Source organism: Nyctereutes procyonoides, unplaced genomic scaffold, assembly GCF_905146905.1.
Source record: "Nyctereutes procyonoides isolate TBG_1078 unplaced genomic scaffold, NYPRO_anot_genome, whole genome shotgun sequence".
NCBI lineage: Eukaryota > Metazoa > Chordata > Mammalia > Carnivora > Canidae > Nyctereutes > Nyctereutes procyonoides.
Genome location: NW_026575139.1, coordinates 42,980,529 through 43,007,901, shown reverse-complemented (window position 1 = coordinate 43,007,901; position 27,373 = coordinate 42,980,529). Strand labels below are relative to the sequence as shown.

The window sequence follows — 27,373 nt, the reverse complement described above, 5'->3', positions numbered from 1 at the left end:
ATATCTTCCTCCTTATGATGTAATGCTCATAAAAATGAATTTGAAAGCTATAAAGTTGTAAAGACAACATGGTCATATAGAAAATGCAAGGAGTGGGAAAAAATGAGTTTTAGCTTCAGTTCTGCCACTTGTCAGCCATATGTCCACGGACAAGTCTTTAATTTCTCTGATCATCATTTTAAAATCCATAAACAAATAAAATAATATTTTCCCTTACTGCTCTACTATAAAATGAAAGTGTTGTGTTGGGACTGATTTATATGAATAACTTTGACAAAACTATGAATTAATGTGCATTTAGTAGTCTGCAGGCTTATCTATTTAGTCTGTAGAAACATTCTGACCCACCATTCACTGACCAGATATAGTCTACGATATTTTTCGATTATATTTTTTATTGGTTAAAATGGAATAAGTTGGGGAAGAATGAACTAATTCTCCAGAACAAATACCAAGCCACCTGCCAAAATCTTCCTCAATGCCACCTACTTCACAAAGCACTCTGAAGGTGTGTTAACCTGGAAGGACTCCCTCTTAACAACTGTTCCTTCCCAGCATGGGCTATCTCTATGGCAGCTCTTCTGCAATACTGATAGTGGCTAATGATCAACCAGGAAAGTGTCTTCCTCCCAAGGATAGGAAACTAGACTTAGTCAGCTTTATATGTGTCCGCCTTACCATCTGCCATGTGTGTAGGTACACAATGAATACTTTCTGACTTAAATTACTACATTTCTTCAGTAGAATTTGCATGAGATGGGATAAATGGCAGCTGCTGAGAAGCCTCCATCTGATATTGGTGGAGGATAGTGTAGGTGAAAAAAATCAGAATAAGAGTCAGGGAACTGGATTGTAGTTCCAGCTTTGCCACTGCATTGTAGTACGTGGCCTTGGATGAGACACCAAACTCTCAACCTTTGTTCCCTTCTCTTTATAATGAGAAAATGGGATGAGTTGGCATTTAAGCTCTTCACAACATGTCTACATTTCCTGTTCATGCTACCTTCATCTTTAAGCAAATCAGGAGAGGCTTTAAAATGAAAATTATCCAATAGGGTGATTCGAAGGCAATAGGAATCTATTTTATTTTGAGTGGTAAGGATTATTTTATATAAATATGAGATTCAGTGTAAGGAGTTGATATCAAGTCTATCTGTGGACAGTTTATTTTTTTATTTTTTAAAATTTTATTTATTCATTCATGAGAGACACACAGAGAGAGAGAGACAGGCAGAGACACAGGCAGAGGGAGAAGCAGGCTCCATGCAGGGAGCCTGACGTGGGACTCGATCTCTGGTCTCCAGGACCAGGTCCTGGGCTGAAGGCGGCGCTAAAACACTGAGCCACCCAGGCTGCCCCTATGGACAGTTTAATATTAAAAAACTATCATCAGAGGAGTAACCCAAGATTACTACATTTGGACTATTGTACATATTGCGAAACACACATACATATTAAAGATAAACATAGATTAGAATTTTAATAAAGTCCATGAATGTTGGCAGTATTTATTATTTAAAAAATTTGATCACACTTTTTTTCTTCATTTTTTCAAATTAGAATAACTTGGAGTTACCCTGAAACTTGAAGTATCCTTTACAATAGCATTATGTGAGATGCATCTTTAGTAGTGGAGAAACATAGAACTCTTTTGCATGTTTTGGGTTAATTTCAATTCCAAACTGTAGAATATTTTCTTGTGGAGTCAAATCAAAGTTGGTGGGTTCTTAATTGTAGTCTTTGAGTAGCATGCTCTATACCATATTATTTTATTGCTGGGTCCTTTGTAATTTATGGAGACCACTGTAATATGATTTTATTGGATTATATATATTTATATATATGAATATATGAATATTCCACTTCTCTCTGTATCAGTTGTACTGAATCTACAGTATAAATTTGGCAATATAGTCAACTTTGTAGACCTTTTATCAAGTTTGACTTTCTTTCAATCTATCTTCTTGAGGACCAAGAAAGAAACTCAATAAATATCAAGATTTTTTTTTCTTCTTTTTCTTCTTCTTCTTTTAAATGCAGTGGAATCTTCACTAGATGAAGTCAACCTTTAAATGAGTGAACTATTTCCATTGTTCAGTTGTCCAAGTAAATTTAAAGCAGAAGGTGTTTTTGACAGCTTTGTTAATGCAGCTTTTTTTTTTTCTCTCTGGTAATTCAAGCATTATTGACATCTCGTGTTGAACTTTAATTATGTGCTTGAGACTTGAAAAGGAAGCTTGATGAGGCATGTACTGCAGCATAACCTCTCAATTATTCACACATTTATATGACTATACTCACCAAGGCCTCTCATTGTAAATATTATGAGCACTTTTATAAGACAATGATATGAGCTAATAGATAGTGAATTACAACTCAAATGGTGAAACTACAAATAGTAATCAGAATATGGTCAGGGTCATCAATCATAATTAGAACCATCATTGTTCATTTCTAAAATCTCTGATGCTGTATCAAGTCACATTGGAGTCTTAACTGAGTCATTTCCAATACTTAAACTCAAAAAGTTGGGTGTGTTTGACAATGACTGTAGACCTCAAACATAACACTCACTGGCTTAGCTGAGGACAAGGAAGATGGCCATTTTTGTGTCTTGCTCTTTTAGATTCAAGTAACTTAGCAGATCTCTATCATTCAGCATGATCTAACAGCTGTATTAAATAAAGTGTCTAAATTTGGATTCTGTTAGTAAAATAATATCTAATAAGATGGGAGGGAAAACCTACAAAAAAATGTTATTAGTGATTCTTACCTCAATCTGTCCCTTTCTCCTTTCCTGCTTACTATCAATTAATTAATTTAATCACTCAAGAAATACTAATGAATCATTGTCTTGGGCCAAATATATACTAGGCACCAGAGGAACAATCCAGGTAGACTTTCTCACTGTCCTTCAAGTGCTTATATTCCAGAGCCATAAAGGAAGATTTGGAGTTTCTTGAATCAGTTTATCCTGGACATATCTCTAAGTCATTAAAAAAAAAAAAAAGGAATCAGTTGAGATATATTGTTAGAATAAGTCTGGGTAAGCCACTTCCTTTTCCTTGCATGGTGGATTGAGAGTGCAATTATAAGTAGAAGATTGCTGGCCATTTTTTTGTTTCTTTCCTTGAAACAGTTGGGGAGATGACTGAGAAGATGATAAATTATCAGTTCCTTAAAACATTTTGAAAGAAAAAGCTCCATACTCCTTTGCGGTAGTTTTTCCATTTCTTGAAAGCTCTTGGGATGAGCAGCAACAGAAGTATCCATTTCCAGGTTAAATGAACAAGAAAGATGTGTGTTTAAGTTCCACTGTGATTAAAAATCATATACAGCTTATTACATCCAGTTAATGTAAGTGTAATTATGGGTAACAAATGATCATTAAGAACACAAGAAGGTTTAGACATTCTTTCCTAAGTCCCTCCTCTCTATGGATTGTTGAAAACCCAGACAAGGTAACTAACAAGAGACATTAATGCAGAGACTGGGGATGCCTGGGTGGCTTAGCAGTTGAGCGCCTGCCTTCAGCTCAGGGCGTGATCCTGGAGTCTCAGGATCGAGTCCCACATCAGGCTTCCTGCATGGAGCCTGCTTCCCCCTCTATGTCTCTGCCTCTCTCTTTCTGTCTCTCATGAATAAGTAAATAAATAAAAATCTTTTTTAAAAATACAGAGACTGAAAATAACTACTGACCCTAACAGTAGCAGCATCTTCTTAACTTTATTTCTCCTCTTGGGTCCTCTTGGGTCCCTCTTGGGACCTCCTCTTGGGTCCACAACAGTGGCTGTTGTTCCTCTTTGAATGTCACCCTCACTCTTCTGCAGACTGTTCTGGCATGAGCCTTTTCATGTACCAGAGTCCTGAGAGAATTTGCTCCAAGTTTTTTCCAAGTACAGTTTTGTTCTTGTTATTGTACTTTAGTTTTAACAAATTTTATTTCCAAGAATACCTTGCTCCACTCACCGTCGTCGTCTGAAAAAATGTTTACCTCTCATCACTCAGTAGCAGGGAATGCCTTCCTTATTTCTATGTACTTGTATAGGCTGAGATTTTTTTTAGCCAAAATATACAGAGGAGAATACTTATTTTCAAATTGTTCACAGATCAAAATGAAAACAGAGTTCCCCATTCACTGGAAGCATAGCTGCCATAGCATTCATGATCTGTGTCTTCTCTTAAGTGCCCTCCCTGACAGCAACTGCTCAGTGCTATAGTGTTCTGCTATGTTCATGTCCTCAGTATGGTGAGCTCTGCTTGGGTATCCCTTTACAGTTTCTGCCCCGATGAATCAATGACTCCATGGGATGATTCGACAAGACCAGATTCAATTGTTGGGGCACATACGGTCCAAGAATGACCTCCAGCAAGGTATCTGGGTAGAAAAGAGAAGACATCTTCTCTTTGCTCTCTTGTTGGAATTTAGAATTGAGGAAATTCAGAACCTGAGCATGTTAGGTTTAGGAAACTGATTTGGAAGCCCACCAGATTTACCTGGGCAGTAATTACAAATTATAAGGATGAGGACCAAAAGAATGGGGGCAACACAGCAGAGATGCACTGAGAAGGTGTGGGTGAGGGTCCCTGCAGTCACTGAAAGAAAGGGAGGAAGACAGATTGACACAGAAGTTTGTATACAGGCACCTAGCAAAAGCTACTTAACTCCTGATTGCTTTTTGTTTCCAATTTAAGGTCCCCCATGCTTATTATTTTGGGACACCTTGACTGAGCCAACTTTGCCTCTTATGACCAGATGAGTCTTGACAACATTAGTAAAATTTGTTGAGTTTTTGTTAAATATTATAACACTGTAACTAATGGTATTGTAGCAACCAAGATAAGTTAACCAAAAGATATATAATGTAATTGTTGTCCTCCTGCTACCACTTGTCAACTGCGAATTTTTTTTCTAAATGCCTTGACATTAGATAGTAATTGGAAAACTCCTAGAAATTGTCTCTTGCCAATGTTCATTAAAAAATAAAATAGCATCAATATCAGAACTCAGAAGTCCATAGCATGTAGTTCTTTATTACTTCATTTTAATGAATATTTTATGAAACTAGTAAGTTGTTATATAGGACATTAAAAAAGGCTATGACAAAGTTTTGTGTGAATATATGATCTGGAAATCACAATACGTTTGTGTTTCATTCTCATGGTGTGATAGTTGACATCAAATTACTCTTAGTGAGGAATGCCGTGTTCTTTTTTTTTTTTTTTTTTTGAGATTTTATTTATTCATGAGAGACACACAGAGAGAGGCAGAGACATAGGCAGAGGGAAAAGCAGGCTCCCCAGGATCATGCCCTGAGCCGAAGGCAGACATGCAACCACTGAACCACCCAGGCGTCCCGGGAATACTATGTTCTGATGGCAGCTGGATGCAGAACTCAATGCTCTTTGGGGTAAAGTGAAAGAAGAGTATTTGGGAGCACTTACATATATAGATATCTTAAATATCTTACTGTTCATTTGTGTGAATGTGGCTTGGCAATGGGGTATAATAAAGCTGTTATTTTGGCAGGTGGAGGATATAACTCACTGAGTAGGTCTTTCCAAATGAGTTGTATAAAATTTACAGCATCTGTGCTCACTTACATATTTCTCTTATGCAGTGAGTGTATCTTCTTTTATCAGCTTTCTGTGACTTTGTCATTGTTTTTGCCTTCTGTCAGCCCTCAGCTGTCATGGAAAGAGTAGATGACTTAGAGTGGAGTGGAACATAATGCCATCTGTAAGTGTAAGCAGGTAAATACAGACTTAACTCATTGGTCCAATGAATAACAGGCATTCATGTGTGTTAATATCTATCTGTTTGATCATCTTTGGTTTATATTCCCTACCCAGCCTTTCTAACTACACACATGCACATACACACACACACACACACACACAGAGGAAAAAAAAAAAAACAAGTGAACATTAATTGACTTAGAAACTATGTTTTTGCTCAGACAATGAAAAGGAAAATTTTCCTCGGGTAGGATAATTCTAATGGTAATTTCTTTTCCTTTAGAATTTTTAACTACAGAAGGCACACTGAATTCAGTGCTGGAGGCAGCCATCATCCCATGAAGAGATATTATTTGTCTCATTAGCACTGTGGGAGTGCCATGAAAGGGTCCATGACCTAGAGCCCATCTTGCTTTAATAATGGCTTAACACTCATAAAAGATTTTAAATGGCTACATGAGACATATTTAAATATTAAACGCCATTCCTCTTTGTTGATTCACAAACCCCAATGAATAGGACTCCTTTGTCGCTTCCAAGATTGAAGAAATGTGCCTGGCTTCTCACGCCAAGGAGTGAACAAAACAAACCCAGGAACGGAAACACCTCACCTCTGCCCTGCTAACCCACTTGCTAACCTGAAAACCGTGCATCTCCAGGACTCACTGGCTGCCTTGAGTTCTCAGAAACAATTTTCATCTGTTTGATACCCATTTCTAATCCTGTCATAGGAGAATTAGGAAGATGGGCATATATATATGTATGGAGACTTTTTTCCCTAAATGCAACTTTTTGGCTTCATCATAATGCAATCCATTTGCTTTGGTTCCCTAGTGTTGTCTCAGATGAGATGGATCATACTTCTACTTGGTAAAGCACTTTTTGTGATATCTAAATTTGAACAGAATGACGTTCATTGATTCTTCTGTGTATTTAAGTTTCAGTAAGGACTCACGAGCCTGGTAACAATGAGACTATTTTTCCAAAGCCTCGGGATGGAGTGTGACATTACATGAGAATCAGTGCTGTTTGTTTAAACAGAATGAGTCCTCCAAAATCAGCACCTGTCATCTAATTCCTAAGTGTGTGACGATCCTGTGAGGATGACAAGACCCAAAAAGGTTGTATTTGCCTTTCTTTCTTGCCTTCTGGTGTGGATGTCAGACCTATACTTTTAGAAATGCTTTTATTTACAGAAGAAAAAATTGAATCACAGACCCCTGTTCTGAGTAGAGCTGCCTGGGGAAAATGAGGTGGAAAGGTATTCTCAAGTACAGAGCAAGGCTATATGGGCCCAGAAACACTTGGGGTTTGGCAAGCTTTGTAGTATTCTTTAAATATTTGGGGTACAGTGGAACCAAACAGGTATTTTGCTCTAAATACCATTTCTCTTTCTTTTTTTCCCCAAACTGTGTATGTTCTAGGGAAGGTTAATCTGTATATTTTGGAACCATTTGACCAGCATTCATCAAAATATTGCAAAGTAAATACTAGATCTGGGTTCAGGGCATCTCTTGAGCTCTCCAATAAGCTGTTTTTTTCTTGGAATGCAAAAGTATAAATTTGCTTCTCAAATTATCTTCCAGCCAGTGTGCAGAGCTTTATATGCATCTTGTATAAAATAGTGATGGGGACAATGCTTTTCCAGGGGCAAGGCCTTCAAAAATGGAACTTGCACATCTATGGGCTTTTCTACTGGAGCCTCTCCGCTTGGCTCTGCTAGCATTAGATCTCTTCTGTTGCAGCCACTGCCCCAAGTTTTTCCCAGCTACTCCTATGCCTAGTGTTTCTGAACCCCAAAATTCCATGTTTATTTAAAGTTATATTTTGTTCATCATGGAGTTTGATGCATTAATTTTTATTCTTAAGACAGAAATATTATTTACCTTGATGGCTAAGTTTTTTGACGTCTTCTTACATTTTGTGCCTGAGGCATGTACCCTACTTGTCTCACCCTCATCCCCATCTCACCTCCTTCCTGGGGCTTCCTTGTCCCTTTCATTCTGTGGCTCACATCAAACTGCACATGGCATCTGGATAAGTCTTACAGGAAGGGTGGTGTGGAGAGCTTGGGAAGAGGTTAGTTAATCTCAAAGTGGGTCTCTGGGCCCATAACCCAGTGGAGGCTCCCCAGAACATTGTGTGAGGTGGGAAACAGTGGTAGAGCTTTGGTACTAGCCCATTCTTGACGTTTGGGTACTGGATGGTCTGTATCCAGTGCCAGTCATGTGCCCCCTTCTCACATTGATTTGAGTTAGTGCTTAGGCCATGGGATTTGTAAATTTCCTCTTGTCGGGAATTATCTGCAAGTGCAGAGCAAGCATGGAATAAATACACTTGCTCCTAGGACATGATCTTCTCCCCTCAATATGATGATTTCATTTTAATCTAATACAGATTGAAAGCAAGCAACGTTTCATTCCCTCAATTATCATTCCAGTGATACCTACAGGTAGATCCAGAGCCAGAGAAAAGGGAAGAAATTTGAGTTCACAGAGAATGTTGTTGTCAAGATTGGCTTTTAATTCAAGATCTTTCTTTTTTTTTTAAGATTTTATGTATTTATTCATGAAAGACACAGAGAGAGAGAGGCAGAGGGAGAAGCAGGCTCCATGCAGGAAGTCGGATGTGGGACTCGATCCTGGGACTCCAGAATCACGCCCTGGTCCAAAGGCAGATGCTCCACCACTGAGCCACCCAGGCATCCCAATTCAAGATCTTTCTATTCATGATGGCTTATTGGAAATGGTTATTGCCAATAATGAGTGAGCAGGGCCAGACCCTGTGTCAAGTATCTTCTTAGGTTCATGTGTCATTTAAACAATACAACAGTCTGGAGGTGGGACTATTATTGTTTCCATTTTACATTAGAAAACTGAGCCTTAGAGAAGTTACCCAGATAGGTAATAGTAGGATCCAGAACTTCCTAACTCAAAGCTTCAGTTCTTACTCTTGTTCCACACACTTCCGCTCCACATAGGAGAAGAGCCGTTTCCCCTCTTTTATGGGGATGCTAATACCAGTGTCTTTCATATTAAGACACTGAAAGAATAAAATGCTATAATTCTTTTATTACAATTTCTGTTTCAATGTTTTTTTCAGACTATTTTTTAAATATTTTATTTATTTATTCATGAGAGACACAGAAAGAGAGAGGCAGAGACACAGGCAGAGGGAGAAGCAGGCTCCATGCAGGAAGCCCGAAGTGGGACTCAATCCCAGAATCTCGGGATCACACCCTAAGTCAAAGGCAGACGCTCAACTGCTGAGCCACCCAGGCGTTCCTTTTTTCAGACTATGATGAAAAAAATTTTCAGTATCTAAATCATAGCAAAGCCAAGTCTTTTTTTTTTTTTTTTTTGCCATGTTATAGCCCTCACGATACTTTTCTTCTAGAGTTCCAGAGCCTAGGTTCATGCAAGCAGGTGCCCTTGATCCAGTTTCTGCAAGCCTAGATGGAATCAGACAGATAGCATTTTACTGTAAGCATTTTGGGGATGAGCTGAGGGATAGGAAACTCTCAAGAATTCACATTCATCTGGCAGCCAAGTATGCCTGTCTGCTAACCTTAAAATCCTGGATCTAGACCTATTATGTATTCTTTACTGGCTCCTGCTCTAAGCACACTACAGATTTTGTGAGGAATTCCCAGCAGATTGCTCTGGTCATTCTCTTCTGGGAAGGCTTTGCACCTGGCCTCCAAAACGCCATTGAGAGCATCCCCTTGACTATTTCTTCAACCAAATCCCCAGTCTATAGACTTAACTTTTTTCTTGGGCATCTGATTTAAAGAATGTGGTGCCTTGGGTCCCACCTTCATGTGGGACACTGTCCCTCACTCCCACCCCTAAACTTGTGAAGTTCAAATGAGGAGGTTTTAAAGGAGGAGCTCTTTAGCTTAACAAGGCAATTTAAGGGTCTGGGATTAAGAGCACAACAGCCTGTGTCCAGGACTGGTTATGTAAGAGAGTCTCCAAGAGAGGACATACATGGTTTTTTTTACAAATAAATAAGGCAAAAAAAGGCTACACTCACGAGTGCCACAGCTGGGAAGCAACTATGAGCAATGAATTTCTCATGCTAACAAATCCAAGCTCTTTGGAAAACAGATGTTGAGCCCTGGGACTGGCACTGGATCTCCGCTGGCAAACTGCAAGGTTCAGAGATGGAAGGGTATCTAGAGACCATTTGTTCATAAACACAGATGAGGGCCAGTAACCTGCTTTAATGCCCTGTCTGGGCTGCACTGGTGGACTCCTTCCATCCAGCATTTCCACAAGAAGACAGGCATGCAAGGCTTCTGCAGCCCACACTCTAGAGAAATAATTAAACAGTTTTTCTTAACCTCTTGAACTTTTCATTTATTATTGCCATCCATTATGTCTACCTTCTCAAATCGCAGAATCCCGAAACTGAGCTCTGGGGTCAAGGGTTTATTGTTTAATGGAGATAGAACATTTTGTAAATTGCACGAAGTCACAATGTTTATAATAGAAGCTTCTGGTGTACTGAATCTTTTCCATTTAACAAACAGTGAGCTTTGACATGTGTTCTTCCTACATAGCAAGAAATTTGGGGTAAGTGCAGTACTGGCATGAACACGTTACCAAATCTTTCCTGTAAACCAAGTGACATCCACAGTCAAATAAAAACATTCTTTCCACCAAATACCAGGAAATGCTAAAAGTATCACTATTCTTCTAAGGTCATGCTAAAATGAAGTTTTGGCTTTTAGAACACAAAGTAAGGATGAAGAAGGCCAACATTTTTGTCCAATACACATTTGCTGCTACAAGTCCTCAGGGACAACCTTCTGGTTCAAATATGAACATGTGTATGGAGGATTTTTCCTGGGACTTAACCTTCAAATGAAAAGTGTAAATATTTTAAGAAAATGTATGAATGTTAAAAAATATTCCTGTTTTCTTTGTTTTTACTAGAATTTGTACTTTCAAGTCAGAAACGGATTTGCTTAAAACAAAGCAAACATCCTCAAAAATGTACCCAGCCAAAATAACCAATGTATAAATTCCTAAGATTAACAAAATATGAATATTCTTCAGTAAAGAAATTCAAGAATTGGAAGTTCTTGAGAAGAGACAGAAAAGAATGTCTTCAACCTATAGTTTTAACCCTTTGTGTTGGAGCTCTAATCCTTTCCTTCCTCTTTTGAAGGAAAAAAATGTGCATGTATTTCTTTTGGGAATTTTTAAAGTTAATGCTACATAAAACATTTTGGACCATCAGTGTAGCTGATAAAAACCTATGTAGGGCAACCGGGTGGCTCAGCGGTTTAGCGCTGCCTTCAGCCCAAGGCATGATCCTGGAGACCGGGATGGAGTCCTGCGTCAGGCTCCCTGCATGGTGCCTGCTTCTCCCTCTGCCTGTGTCTCTGCCTCTCTCTCTCTTTGTGTGTGTGTGTGTGTGTGTCTCTCTCTCTCTCTCTCGTGAATAAATAAATAAACCTACGTAAAAAATCACCTTCCAAGAGTAACTAGCACAACAATGTTCTTAACGCTGAATAATTGGTTCTAGGTGCAGGATGTATTTAGGGCTCATTTTCATGAGGTCAAAACATATAAAATCCTTAAAATTTATATTTATAATGGTTAATGGTTCAGGCTGATTTCCCTGCAAAGCTCCCCCCTCCCAAGCTGCTCACAGAAAGACAATGCTCACTCAATTTTTTCTCACTAAGTTTCTAAAATAATACTATAGTACTTAATATTTGTTTCAATAGACTTACTTGTTTATGCCACCAGACTCAGAAGGCCTTTGCCGAGACTGTATTGCCATTCCTGCTTGGCCAGCAGGTGTCACTGTGGGTTTGGGTGGTAACCCAATTGACCATAGAAAGAGTGACTCATGGGGGGTGGGAGGTGGATAATGACAGAAAGGGAAATATAAAAGCAGGTTCTTAGAGGAAGAAGTTAGTAAAATTCCCTTATGTTTCCATAGCCCTTTTTTTTAGAAGCTTGGAATTCTTTGTACTACCATCTTAGCTCCTGTAGACTCTGAAATGAATTCACTTGTGTGACATCTAATGATGCTCAATTAGTCACTGAAGATTAACTTCATTGGATAAAGTAGCAATAAAGATGAGCAAAATTGAGAAGTGGATTCTTGTAGTACTTGTCTAATCTCATGTCTTACCTGTGTGTTTCATGGCTATACATCTTTTTGAGCCATAGGCCCCTTTTCGTAACCTCAGAAATGTTACAAAGTCTTCCAGCTCTTTGATAGGTCATAGACTCATAGCTTAAAATAAGATCTGGGCTATCACTAACCCCAGTGGTAAAATAAATTCAGTTTCATTAGTTGAAGGGGCATCTTGTCTGGAAAGTTGGTTCTTACAGTTCCTCCAAATCTGGATTGCTCATTTTCAAAAAAGCTAGCCTACCCAAGTCATATATCTTTCTGAATACATGGAATTTCTTAATAAATAAAATTTCAATTGGTAAAATTAACACATATTTCTTGAACAACTGTCAACTTTTCAAGAATGGATGACCATAAAACCTCCCTGCACAGAGAGGAATTCACAGCTGGCCTCATTTGAATAACAGGCTGTAAATTGATTTCTTTTTTGGCTTGGTACTTGGAAAGGACATCCATGCGCTGGTGCAGAAAGAAGACAGTTTGTTAAGAAAAGATACATGGTTTGACTTCTCCAAATAAGACTTAACACATGTGTGAAACATCCCAATTTTAGTTGAGGTCTGAGGAAAACAATGCAGAAAAGAGTTTTGAAGGAAAATAGAATTCTTTTCTACATTCAGAAGAGCTTCTTGATTATGTTAACTCTAATATCTACTCTGAACTACCCATCTCAGATGATAGACCATTATCTCATGATGGAGTTGTAGTACCTCATTGGTTGAGGTTCTAAAACCCCGGGGTGGGGTGGGAGGCATTGAAAACAAAAGCAATGTGCACTCTGTTATGAAGGTCCTGTGGTTTCTATCTGGTTTTGATTTCCTCATCTTTATGTGCAAGTCAGGTTCTTAATCATATAATACAGTCTTCTAGTGTTCGTTCTAATTAATAATTAAAATAATAAAGCTCAGGAAAAAAATTGATTAAATGTGCCAGTTCAGAAATACTCGGAAAACTTAACTACAAAGTATGAATAATTGGTTTCCATCTAGCTTAGTCATCCATTCACAAAGATAAGTCACTCTGAAGTAAGATGATTTGTGTTCAGGAAAGAAAAATACAAAGGATAGCTTATAAGTAACTCCAAGTAAAATTTCCTCAGAATATCCATGAATTTATATATATGTCCCTTTCCTGACTCTGAGAAGGCTGTTTCCTTTGTACAGAACAATGTGTCATTAACGTAACATCATTTTCTCTGGTGCTCAGAGATTAAGAATCGCTTTTGCTTAAGGATTTCTGGCAGGATACATAGGAATCATAGCAACAGCCACTATAAGCACAAGCAGCTGATGGGTGTGGGGTGGGGAGAAGAGAGAGAAAAAAGAGGGATGTTAAGGTATAAAAATATTTATCCAGGGTAACAGAGCATCAACAGAATTTTCTTTTCAATGGCATGTATACATCTATGAAGAATGGAGTCCTTGACATTGGTTTATCCTTTGGAAAAATGCCCACTATTTCCATGACAACTTTTGAGACTGTTAGAAATAATGATGATCCTTATTTCCTCTGAACCACCATGCCCATTGTGTATTGTAACTGCTATTGAACCCTTAATCCCATATGGCTGGGTATTTTGTGTATGTGTAAGCATGTGTGTACACATACTTGTGTGTTTTCCCAATAGGAGTCTAGTTTCTCTAGGACAGGAATTGCATGTTATGTATCTCATGTCCCTTAAAACTTGTGCCTTGATACAAAGCACGTGGTAGGACTTAAAATGAATCTTTGTGGAGCGAATGAAAATTATAAAGGATACTTTTGTTTGGCAAGCATTAGTATTGCTAGATTACTTTTATGTAGTCCATATAAATAATTCAGTTCTTGTGGCTCCATATCCTGATTTGAAAATTATGCATTTACTGTGTTTTCATAGATATTAATGGGAGCTATTAAAATGAGAAGTTGTTTCTAGGTTGGTGGTCTTAGGCCTGGTATTGAATGAAAAAGATGAGGTAGATTTTAATTGTGGAGGGACGCCTGGGTGGCTCAGTGGTTGAGTGTCTGCCTTCACTCAGGGCGTGATCCCAGAGTCTGGGATGGAGTCCGGCATTGGGCTCCTTGCATGGAGCCTGCTTCTCCTTCTGCCTGTGTTTCTGCCTCTCTCTCTGTGTCTCTCGCGAATAAATAAATAAAATCTTTAAAACAATTTTTTTAATTGCAGAAAAAATAAAACTCCACTCATTGCTTTGCTAAAGTTTGACAGTGTGCACGATTTTTCCTGTTTATTTCAGAAAGAACAACAGTTAAGACATCAATTTTCTTTAACTTCAGCGTGTAATGTAAAAAGGAAAGAGAATGGAAAAAAATGGGTAGAAGTAACCAATCTGACATTGTGATATTTCTTGTCCTTAATGTCGAATATTTTGTTTAAAAAGCATAGTTTAAAAGTAAAACTATAAATATAATAACCTAATTGAAAATCTAAAGAAAAATGATTATATTTATGCTTTGGTACATCAGGTTTAGCTATTATGGACCAGATGGTATTAAGTTTCTGTTGGAAAAATATTTTTAGAAGTTATTTAAAGAATTATAAAATGAAACAAATCAAATCATTACTTATACTTTTTTTGGGTGGAGAGGACAGTGTGAGGAAAATGTGCAGAAAAGACTAATGTTTGTATCTAATGATTTCATTATCATGTTTCTACTTTCTTTGTCATCCAGGGTAAACTCTAAGGATATGTCATGAATTCCTGAGCCACAATAAATCTGTGAATGTCAGACTCTGTGTGTGGGTAAAATGGATAATTTTCTGACCTTTAGTAAGCTTTCACTAAAGCAAAGGAAGTCCCTCCACATAATGTTTCCCCACTACAAAATACTGGCAAGAAGCCAAAGTATGCCCTTTGGCAAATCTCCAGTCTGGATGGCTTTCCTGGAGCTAGAAGACATTCATGAATCTACCCAGCCCTGCACTTTTTTTTTTTCTTTTTTCAGAAAGGCCTTGGAAAGACCTTTCCAATGTGTAACCTGCTGAGGGAGATGTGAGAACACATTAATCATGGATTTCTTCAAAAGAAACTTGGGGGCTGTACTGCTCTAATGCAACAGGTCCACCTTCCTGCCCAGCGTGAGCCACAAGGCTATCGCAAAAATACTGCAGATAATCTAGAATGGATCCAGCTGAAAACTAAGGGTATGATAAAAATGAATTAGAACTTATTGACTCTTGGAGCTGAGGTTCAGCCATGGTTGGCTTTACTTCTGAAGGACAAAACTGATAGTAAGTAAAATATTTTAGTAAAGATATTGTTTATTCTTGTTATTCCTAAGTTTTATTCCAAATCTCAAATCATTCCCATCAAACAACAAACAACAAAATGGGTTGTTTATAATTCAACCCATTTTCATTTTTAGTCATCACAAGATAGAATACTACAGTTTTTTTCTCTTAAGACTCAGGTGTCTGGTAGTTAAAACTTGCTTGGACATTTCCAGAGCCTGACTAAGGTGAACCTATATTCCAGTGTTATCTCTTGCCATTCCACAAATTTACACCATCATCCAGCTAATTCACATGACCTTCTCTTCCTCTGTCCATGATCTTATTTCAGCTTGGAACATCTCACAAACTTCGTTTAAGCCCAACTCATCTTCTATAGCCCAGGTAAAGTGTACTGCCTCCCCAAAGCATTCCACCCCACCCCTTATCTAATAGAGACTCAAGCCTCCCAATTCTTGGGGTATTTGGGGTGATTCCACGTTAGTAACACAACCTGAATTGCATCAGAATTATTTGTTTGTGTGACCTACAACTAGAAGGCAAATTTCCTGACACTAAGTGTGATTTTTCATTTGCATACCTATAATGTTTAGTATAAAGTACCTCATCAACATTTGTTGAAAGATTAAAATGTGAAACTATCTTAAATATTGGCAATGAAATGTTCAAATTCCTTCTTTAAACATAAATGGTTCTGTAGAGAATATGAATTATAGACTTGTTTCATTTCCTTTAATCATGAATTACTCACTTTTTAATTCATGATTTCGATAAAGCTTTGATTGGCTTTTAAGGACAATACATACTTATGGACCAAGAGGGTTTGACAATAAATGGAAAAGATTGTAGTTAAAATTTAGGTGATAAAACATACTTTAAACAATGTATACTGATATATATTAGCACCAAGGTAACAGGTATCTTGAGGTACCATGCTCTGAATATTAAGGCCTTACTCTTTCACCTCAATTCGGAACAAGTCTTAAGGGTCATCCCATCTTCAGAACACCCTGCAGGCTTCTTACAGCCTCCGTTAGGACTGCACTGTAGCTCAACTTCTCCCTCTACCTAGTCCTGCTTCCTTTCTGTCTCTTCTCTTCTTCTCTATTGATGTTGTCCTCCAGAACCCAGTAAGCTCCATCCTATCTCTGTCTCAGAGTCCACATCCTCAGGACACCCAGCTTGTCTCTCTGCCCCACCCACCACTACTCCGATTTTACTGTCACTCCAAATATAAATACATTTCCTGCCAGATTCAGTCCTGTTAAGCCCCCTACCAGCTAGGCAAGATGTAACCCTCTCCCAAACTACAGATGATGGGGGATGGCCAGGTGTTCTAGGTTAGGAAGGAAAGGAATGAACAACTGAACAGGAATCAAGAATTCAGACTAAAATCAGGTAGAGAAAGTACCAAGTGATATCAATTATAAAGGGGCCATGTTGGATGTTCTCCATCCCAGAAGTTTTCTGGTTGCTAAGAAAGTAATTCCCTACAACTACAGGTCTTTCATTTTTTATTTCCTCCTACACCCTTCTCCACAGCTTGATAATTTCCACCAAGTCAATATATTCTGTTCAAAAATAATATTTAGAGCATCTTCCATGTGGAAGAACACTATTTGGTTGTTAAAGACATATTATTAAATATGAGTTATATTATGTTTAGGTCCCTTTTAGCTTGGACATTCCAGTAGGTTCCGGATTTTTTTTTTAAGATTTTATTCCTAAGCAATCTCTACACCCAATATGGGGGCTCACACCTATAGCCCCAAGATCAAGAGGTACACGCTTCACTGACTGAGCCTGCCAGGCACTCCTGTTCAGGATGTATTTGAATCATCCATATTCTGGTTGACTCTTTAGAAGCTGGAGTTGCTCCCTGTAAAGATCATATGTAGCTCTCTTTTGTCTCTCTTTTCCCTAACCATTTCCTTGAGACTAACTTATCAAAGCTTACTTCTAACAAGTGGGGCATAGTGGAGGCTCAGATGTTCCATTTTCCCTCAAACATGGTGGATGGTGCCTGGTTGGAGGGAGTTCTGGAGAAAGGAAGAGAACAGAGTCCTGAAAGTCAGTCCCCTTGCCTGAGATTGATGCATCTTGTCTTTGAAGTAGAATATCCAATTGGCCTTATTTTTTATAGAGTGGCAGTTAGGTGAAGGAGTTCTTCCCAATAAGGTTCCTGCCCGGCTGATTCATGTACTCACAGCTGAGTGGTAATCTGTACTCCTTCCTGCAAATCAGAAACCTCTGCAATTTTTAAATTTCTGCCCTCTCATGACATCAGGTCTGTCTTGCCCAGGTGCTGATTCTGGCACCCACTGTGTCTAATTGGCCCCAACTCAGTTCAAGGTCATAAGTTTCCTGCTGGCTTAATCCAAATTATCAGTCAGTTTGATGTTAGATCAATGAATTTCTCTCATCCTATAAAATGTGGCCAGGGACCAGGATCATGTGGTATTAACATGGCCTTAGGACCACTCCTTCAGGATGGACCATGGTTGGAGAGCAATTTCCAGAGGAGTGTGCAGGAGTGGGGGTGGGATGACATGGAAATCATAAATATGTCCGCTGCATCTTCCAAAATTGTTTCCTATTGTAAAACAAAGTGATTTATTTGCTGATATATCTTCAGTGAGGGCTAATTTTCATGATGATAGTCTATAGATAATACTTAATCCTGAAAAAAAAAATACTTAATCCTGAAGTGACTTCTGAATTCCTATGAGAACTAACTATGCTCACAGAGGTTTTTTTTTTTTTTTTTTTTTTTTTTTTTTTTTTTTTTTTTTTTTTTTTTTTTTTTTACAATTACAGGTTGTTCACTTTCTTTGAAAATGGTAACCTGGGTATGCCCTACAGATAGCTCTCCATTAATCAGGACATTGGGTTATTCCCAATACCCATTTAAGCTGCACATGAAATTTTCTGTATTTGGTCATTAAGTATAATTTCATGAAATAGAAAATACAGCATAAAATAATGATTTAAATTACCATATCAAAAGTCTTATAATTAATGAAGAGGGAAGACTGGCTGGCAATAATTAGAAAGTCATGCAATACCAGATGCTAATAGGGATGGGAGAATTCTATATTATAGGTAGGACAGACATTCTGGAGATTAGCCCGCAAATATGAAGTGAAAATAAATATACATCTTTCCCATGACCCAGTAGTCTTACTCAGATATATCCCTCAAAAGAAATCCTTTCATTGTCTGAAGAGGTACAAAGGAGAATATTCAAAGCAGTATTACTTATGGTATCTGGGACTGGTGGCAGCCTAAGTATCCATTCCTGGAAATAGTGGATAAGAAAAGTGTTGGGATGCATTCTACGTGAGAATATACAGCAGTTTGAAGTAATAAACCAGATTTACATACAGGAGCATTGATGGATCTTAATAAAAGAACTTTGAGTGAAAAAGTAACAGAAGGAGAGCTTCATGCAATATTACTTATGTAAATTAAAACAGGTACTGCACAAAACGATGCTAAATTATCCAAGGACATGTGGATATCCAAGGACATAGAGTAAACACCCTAGAAGGACTGCCTATGGGACGAAAGACAATGGAGTGGGGAATGAAAGATAAAGAGGGAAGATAACAAAACTTAAAAAGAGAGAGAGGGCTTTACATAAACAGATGCTAGTGAGCCACAAACTGAGAAATATGATAATTCTCAATATTGTATACCCAAGTCCAAAGAAGAAAATAAGACAAGTCGAAGGGGGCAACATTTAGCTAGCCTAGGAGGGAAACCCACTTATAAGTGGGGAGGAAGCTCAAAGCCAGTGCCTCCTGGCTCTAGTTTCCTCCCTTCTTCTGGTCCCCAGCACTAACTGGAGCTGAGGTTATCTAGTCCTTGCTGCCCCATATTCTAGCTGTCTGAGACAGAAGGTAGGAGAGGTTGGAGGCCACTGGTGAGGTTGAGTGCCCACTGGAACACTGACTATGAGATATGGGGGAAATGCAGGTAAGTCCTGAGCTGCAACCAGGGATCTCGATGAATCCCAGCAGGAAGTGGCACCACTGCCACCTATGACTCTTTCAGACCTTGGTTTCTTCCCTGAAAAAGTGAAATGGTCTTATCTCAGACCTCTGTCCCAAAGTCCCGATGGTTTATGATTCTCCCTCACACAAGCTCATCACTGATGAAAACATGTGGACAAACGATGCCCAGAAAGTACAAGCCCTCTCTTCTCTGTGGCCCAACTAAGGAAACAGCCTGCTGCCCTCCACATCCCAATGGCCAAGTGCACACGGGATCTCGTCCCAGTTGCCTTCCTTTTAGATAGAGGAGTCAGGCAAACACGTTTGCTCTGATCCTTTAAAAAATTCTTCCTTGGAATTCTTCTAAGGAAATGTGATATGCAGAGATAACTGATAAAACTGGCACGTTTAAAGTTGCCATTTTAGGGGCTGTTTTATATTAATTATCCCTTTGGGTGATAAATTATCCAGGATCATCTGAAGAATAGGAAATAAGGTAGCATTACACTTTGTATAGAAACCATGTGAAAGTAAGCTGTTTTTTTTTTTTAAAAAGCTGAAACTACAAAAAGCGAGGACATTCTAAAATAAAGTGCTCTTTTCATCAAAGACTTCTTTTATTAGGAAAATACTGAAACTTCCCTGCTTCTTTATTTCTTCTGAGTATTTTCATTTTCTCCCTAAGACTTTAACATCTCTTGCCTCAATAGAAATGGACATTTATTCTGTAAGACAAAGCTCCAAGATTATTAAAATGAATATGAACACACAGCACCTCTTTTTCTGATAGTCTCAGCGCTCAGCTGCTCTCTAAAGATGTCAGTGTCCACCTTACCATTCAGAGTGATGAGCTTCATTAGAGGAAAGCTGCCAAGGGGTTATGCTCACTATGTAGCATGATCATGTTGCCTGAGCAGGGAAAAAAGTGTCTTTTAAGTGCCAGTGTTGAGTTGTACATTTACATTTCTCCTGATGAAGAAAGGCCCCTGCCAGTTTTTCTGGTTTGGGAATACATCCCACAGATTGACAGAGATGTTCTCCCCTGTAGAATCCGCACGTTGCGGCACATTGTTGGGTCGGTGGTCAGATGGGCTGCTCTTTCCCCAAGGAAGATCCACCTCTCTATTGGTGATTACTGCAAAGGACCAGATGTTTTTCTTTAACCTCCTATTGGTTCTAATCTCCCTCAATCTTTGATCCCAGCCTCACTTGAAAGTAACCCCTCATTTAGCTCCTCTTGGGTGGTCCTCGTGGAGATTTAGTTAATTCTAACTTCTTGTACAGTCTTCCCCCATGTGCTTCCATGGTAAAATTCTACCTTTCTAATTGCTAAGAGGAAAATTGTTAATCCTTTTGATTCAGGGAGCAGTGTAATAGCCTGAAAATTGGCAACTTAATTGAAAAACTCAGAAATTGCTGACTCCTTGTGGTAGCCCTGTAATAGCATTTCCTTCCCCATTCTTTGTTTTTTTTTTTCTCCCAAAGTAAAATAAAATAAAATATGAAATGAAATGTTATTTTATACGTACTCACGAAAGACTCTCCTCTTATTATCTCTCTATTCCAAGATTCTGTTTGGATTTCTATGCATGCTCTCAGGTATTTTATTGGTCGTTATAGATCAGCTTAATGGGTTATTACAGAAAATACTCACCAGAATACAGAAAGGACATGTGACACTGACAAATGGGAAATAGAAATTCTTCCCCTCCCTCCTTTTCCATTATGTAAGAATAAACAACTTAAATTGCTACTCTTCAATTCCCAGGGTTGTCTAGGCTACGTATGTCAAATGTCAGTGTGTGTTTTGGAGATTAGGTTATTCTGCAAAGCGACTGGTATATATTAGTATTCTCTTGACTTCATTATCAAAAGTGAACTAAGCAAGCTAGTTTTTTGAAAGAGATTTCCAATTTTGCTTTGGGTTCATAAAAGTAAATTCTCTAAAAATTCTGGGAATAAAAAGGTTTCTGGGTTCCTTGGCATAGACCATTGATCTAACTTATGAATAGAGAAAAGGTCAAGGATTTTGCTTATTTGTTTTCCATAGGCACTTTAAATTTTAAAAGATTTGGAGACTTTTAAGGGACTTTTAAGAGACACTTAATTTGTTACAGATGCATTAACATATTGAATTTATGTGAAAGAGTGAAGGCCAGGCAAAGGATATTGGGTTCATTATTTATTAGTGGAGCTAGTGAAAACTTCCCTGTTTTAACCAAGTGGTGGTTTGGCCCCTATTCAAGAAGCCATCTCTTAATATTGCTGTCCCCAGCAATTATTGTACACTAAGAGGGTGGTTGTGCCTTTACTATACCCAACCATATTGGATTCTAGACTCTGCAAGTCTATCTTGCCTGTCTGGACTGGACATGATGCTTCTGGGTAATCATTTCAAAGTATGAAATGCTACTCTTGCTTTCTGCTCAAAATGAAACTCATGACTGAGGCCTACAATTGTGCAGAGTTGGAGTTCTCCCCATCATATCTCATTTACTGTCATATCCCCCATACTTTCTCCATGCCCGATACACTGGCTTTTTCTCAATGTCTCTTACCATGCTCACTCCTCCTGAATGGAAAACTATTCTCTGATAGTCACACAGTTTATTCCTGTTCAGTGTCTGTCTCCTCATGAAAGTCTTCCCTTCTTGACTGTGTCATGTTGATTATGGCAAGCTCTCATATTATCATGTTCTTCACATCACAGTTTTAATTTTGCATTTGTGTCTTATTTAATTGTCTTTCTACTCCACTATTTTGAAAGTTCCACAAGGGCAGAGGCAGGGTTAAGTATTCTTTGCTCTTCTGTCTCTAGTGCTTAGGAAGCTGTAGTAAGTATTTGATAAATGTTTGTGGAATGAAGGAAAGAATAAGTGAATTAATAAGGAATGATTGTATAACATTAAGATTCTCTTGAGCTATATCTGACAATTTCATGTATGAATTCAACATATTTTTTTTTCTGAAGTCCTTACGTTTGGGTGTATCTGCATCTCCTCTCTTATATTATTAAATTTCTAGAGGGTGAAGACTGGCTTTCAGTCTTCTGAGATGTTTCTCTTGTCCAGTTCTTGGTGCAGTCTCAGACAGTGGTAGGGGCCAGGACCACTCCTATGAGGTTATAGAAGAAACAACACAATAACATGCACTCTGCTTTTTCCTGCACAGAGAATTGCATTAAAATTAAAAAAGAGGAGAAGAAGTAGAGACAACAAAAACGACAAAGGCAGCCTGAAAGGTATGTGGGGAGGTATGTGGGTATGTGGACCTTGGTTAATGCCTCATCAGAATTTCAAGGCTGATTTAGTGTGTAAAAAGTCTGGAGTTTCTCTGAGCACCAGCCTGCAGTGGCCACTTTTGTATTTTACCCCTCCTGGGGAAATATGCCTTGACTCCACTGGAATCATAATTGTCAAAGTCAGGGCACCTGGATGGCTCAGTCGGTTAAGGATCTGCCTTCAGCTCAGGTCATGATCTCAGGGTCCTGGGATTGAGTCCTGCATTAGGCTCCCTGCTCAGCAGGGAGCCTGCTTCTCCTTCTCTCTGCCCCTCCCCCTGCTCATACTCTCTCTCTTTCTCTCAAATAAATAAAAATCTTAAAAAAAAGTAACTGCCAACGTCATATGGCATTAGCTATGCAAATTGCTAACCATAAACAATTCTGTCCTGTAATAATATAACTCAAAATGGAAAATTACAATTGACCATGCTGTGTTCCAGTTGCCTATCATTCTCTTTATCCTCTCATTTAGTCTCATGAAGCTTCTCTCCCTTTACAACTTTTTTCAGTTACAACAGAGTTTGAAGACCCTCAGTGTGACCCCTCAGGGACCCTGACCACACTGGTTGATAACTGAAGGACAGCTATCAACAAGTGACTTCCCTTTAAATAATTGCTCATAACTGTAAAGTTTCTAATCAGATTATCTCAAGGAGAATCCAAAGTTCTGGGATCCCTGGGTGGCGCAGTGGTTTAGCGCCGGTCTTTGGCCCAGGGCGCGATCCTGGAGACCCGGGATCGAATCCCACGTCAGGCTCCCGGTGCATGGAGCCTGCTTCTCCCTCTGCCTGTGTCTCTGCCTCTCTCTCTCTCTCTGTGACTGTCATAAAAAAAAAAAAAAAAAAAAGAATCCAAAGTTCTTCTTACAAATTAGCCTTCACTCTAGGAACAGAAGCTAGAATCCAGTATTAAAATGAGTTTTATGAAGTTTTCCTACTTACTTTTGCTATTATTTCACATTTTAATTAATATTTTTCTTTAAAATTATATTCTTGGGGAGCCTGGGTGGCTCAGTTTGTTAAGCGTCTGACTCTTCTTTTGGGCTCACGTCTTGATCTCAGGGTCATGAGATCAAGCCCCATGTCTGGCTCTGTGCTCAGGACAGAGCCTGCTTGGGATTTTCTTTCTCCCCCTCTATCCCACCACCAGCAGCCTGCAGTGGCCACTTTTGTATTTTATCCCTCCTGGGGAAATAAGTAGTATTAAAATAAATAAGTAAATCTTTTTTAAAAGTTTAAAAAATTAAATTGTGTTCTTGAGAGATTTAAAGCAAGAATCCATTTTTTTCCTCCTACCCACATTTGTCTATGTAGAATTTATACTGTTGCATTGAATGAGACAAACTTTACCTTTTTTTTAATAAGAAAAGTTTATCTTTCTGTTGGTTACTACCAAAGGGACAACATAATTTTATCAAGTTATTTCTTCTCCACTCTATCCAGTACCTGTCAAATTTAGAAACAAAAATTGGAAAAATCTCACACTTCCCAAACAAGTCCCTGTGGTAAATAGAACCTTAGACCTATCTTACCACACTGCTTATGATAGTGCTTCTAAAAAGCATTTAAACATAGGTAACCATGTGTCCTAAGAACTGGAACTATTGATTTATAAAGTTAAGTGTGAATAAAATCTAAAGATAAATAGCGTATCATTAAAAAGTGAAATAATATTATTTTGATTCATACTTGACAATTTTTGAAAGAATGTTAAGCTCTTACACAAATACATGGCTTCCCCAGCTGTTCAAATAGTATGATTAATTAAATGGATTCTGTCTGAAAACCAACACTGGCTCTTGTTCTCAAGTTGCAAATATGTCCAATGTAAAGGGAAATGAAAAAGTATTTCTGTAGTATCTACTGCATTTGAGGTAAAGAATTAATATTGTTAAAATACCAAATACATGTAATAGTATGTCTTTGTGGGGTGTGTGTGTGTGTGTGTGTGTGTGTGTGATGCTTTTTTTAATGGCAGGTAATTTTACCTATAATGAGCTTAGCGATTTGACAATCTCATCAATCTAGAATAAAACCAAGAATCTGTTAAAAGCCAACAAAAAAAAAATTGCTTAGAAGCCCAGATAGAGGTGATCAAAGTCCACTCACTACATCTCTTGCATTTAAATATAGAAAGAAAAAAGTCATAGATCTTCAATTAGAAAACTATTTTTATTTTAGTGTGATTTAAATAATTTGCCTAGAGAGTACAAAGCATGAAGAAGTTGCTGAGGCAGATTGCAGTGGTTAACTGGGTTTGGAGAGTGGACAGGCTTAATCCAGAATACACTGGGGAGTCAGTAAAAGCTTTGAGTAGGAGAGAGACATTATCAGACATGTTCTTTGGGAAAATTAATCTAAGTGCAAGAACATATTGCACAGGCTGGAAATCAAATGCAGTTATCAGACTATTTCATTAGTCCAGAGACTATGGCATTAATCCAGATGAGCAGTAACAAGATTCCGAACAAGGGTACAGGGAAGAAAGTAAAGTCGTAAGAAATTTCATGAAAAATGGGCAGCCTGGGTGGCTCATGGTTAAGCGCTGCCTTCAGCCCAGTGCGTGATCCTGGACACCTGGGATCGAATCCCACGTCGGACTCCCCGCATGGAGCCTGCTTCTCCTTCGGCCTGTGTCTGTCTGTCTCTCTGTCTTTCTCTCTCTCTGTCTCTAATAAATAAATAAAATCTAAAAAAAAAAAAAAAAAGAAAAGACATTTCATGAAATAGAATAGAAAGGACTTGGAATTGTTCAGTTTGGGAGACAAAGAAAAGAGAAAAATCAAAGGTATCTTTAAAAATTCAAGTCTATGATAGTGAAATGGTGCTCCAGGCAGAATTTAAAAACACAGGAAGAAGAATGAGTTTGGTGGGAGGTAGAGGACAATGGTGAACTCAAGTGCAATTTGAGGCATCAGCAGAATATCCAGGAAGGGATGTCTAACAGCAGCTACAAATGCAGCATCATACCATCTCTAGGACCAGCCAGAAAACAAAAGCTGTATCAGCTAATGTTTCCTGAGCACTTCCTAGGTGTGAAATCCTCTCCTACAGATATTTCATGTATTTAATATTCATAGCTCTCCCATGACATAAGTACTATTTTAAAATTCATTTAAAATTTTTATTTTTGATTAATCTTTAACATGTAAAAATAATTGCATAATCATTGCAAAAATTCAAACCATAGATAAGCATGAAAAGTCAAAAGAAAGAATTAGAGGTGTTAAGTGAATCACAGGTGTCCTAAAGAGACACTTCCTTCAAGAGGAAATTAAAAGCTGCATAGAAAAGGAGAAGACATCAAAACTACAATAAGTAAAAAAAAATAAGTCAAACATATGAATGCACCACCCCCACCAATAAAACAGAAAAACTACTGCAATCTTGGCCTCTTTAGGAGAGAAATGGTCTTTCCCCCCTTATTAAGATCTCGAGTTCTCACTCTACAATAGCCCAGTGGATAACTGATGTTAAAATGATACCAAGAAAAAAGTTAAATGATATTTTATGTAATCCTTTAGAAAGGCAGGAAAATTAAGTTCCAATAATGGATAAAATAAAAGATCTTTTGCACAATGGATTAAACTGTAATGTAATCAACAAAGTCAGCACCACATGAATTATTCCATGATGGTTCCACACTGTTGAGTTTCATGTTATGTTCCGAACAAGCGAGGTGTCAGACCTTTCTTCCCAGGCAAGCAGGGACTGGGTCCAGGTTGAAATTCTACTAGCAGGGACTGGTATTGGAGTGGGTGTGGTTTTTCTGCACTTTGAGGGCTCTAATTAAAGGGGAATTAGAATCAAAGTCTGAGATGAGCGCTGGGGTGGGCCCAGGATGTAAGGGAAGTTCCAAACATCTAGTCCAAAGGTAATGAATGAAAAAACAAAAACTAGATTTAAAGCAATGAATCACATCAGAGAACTGCAGACAAAATGGAGTTTAACAGGGTTTGGGAGTAGGGACCAGAAGGATTTCCCAGAAACAATGGCATAGAAGGTATAAGACTTTTTCTAGGATAGCCAGGGTCAAGCATAAGGATGAGGAACTAACAATGAGGGGGCCTTAATTCTTTAAGCAAAGAAGTGAAAGTCTCATGAATATAAGAAAATGAAAGAATTCAAAGAATTTGTAAAGAATGTGGAGAAACATCTGGAAGGCAGGAAGCAGAATGATAAATATTTAACTAGCTAGCTCACATATATATCTCATATATGTATATAAGTATATGTATGAGAGTATATCACTAGTGATCGAACAGGAGAGAAAGGAACTTAACTTCAAGTGAGAAAAATTTTATTAGTTTTTAAGTTGCCTTTTAAATTGCTTACCAAGGGGCACCTGGGTGGCTCAGTTGGTTAAGCATCTGACTTTGACTCAGGTCATGATCTTGGGGTCCTGGTATAGAACAGCGTGTCAGGCTCCCAGCTTAGGGGAGAACCTGCTTCTCTCCTTCTGCCTGTCACACCCTCTGATTGTGCTCTCTATCTCCGTCAAATTAAATAAATAAATAAATAAATAAATAAATAAATAAATAAATAGTATGTATTCTGCCCTTTGCATACAAAGACAAAGAATGTAAAGAATTCACAAAACTCACAAGAAAGCAAACAATTCAATAAAAGTGTAGGCAAATGGTTTCAGCTAATTTGCAGATACACAGATGGCACATAAGTGCATGAAAGATGCTCAACATTATTAATCATTAGGGAAATGCAAATTAAAACAACAATGAGCTAAACTATTAGAATGACCAAAATAAAAATACTGAAAATAGCAAGTGCTGGCAAGGAATTTGAGCAACTGAAAGTCTTATATATTGCTGGTGGGAATACAAAATGATGTAATCACTCGGTGGTTTCTTACAAGTTAAAACATACATTTAACATATGACCCAGAAATCCCACTTCTAGCTATTTATCCCAAAGAAATTAAAATTTTTTTTAAACAGAAACTTCCACCTGA

The 27,373-nt window shown here is 38.2% G+C and overlaps 1 long non-coding RNA gene across 1 annotated transcript in view; it reads right to left on the bottom strand.

Annotated features, from left to right (window-relative positions):
• Positions 1–27,373, bottom strand: part of LOC129496175 (uncharacterized) — an 86,949-nt gene that overhangs the window by 3,309 nt on the left and 56,267 nt on the right. The window lies entirely within an intron of this gene.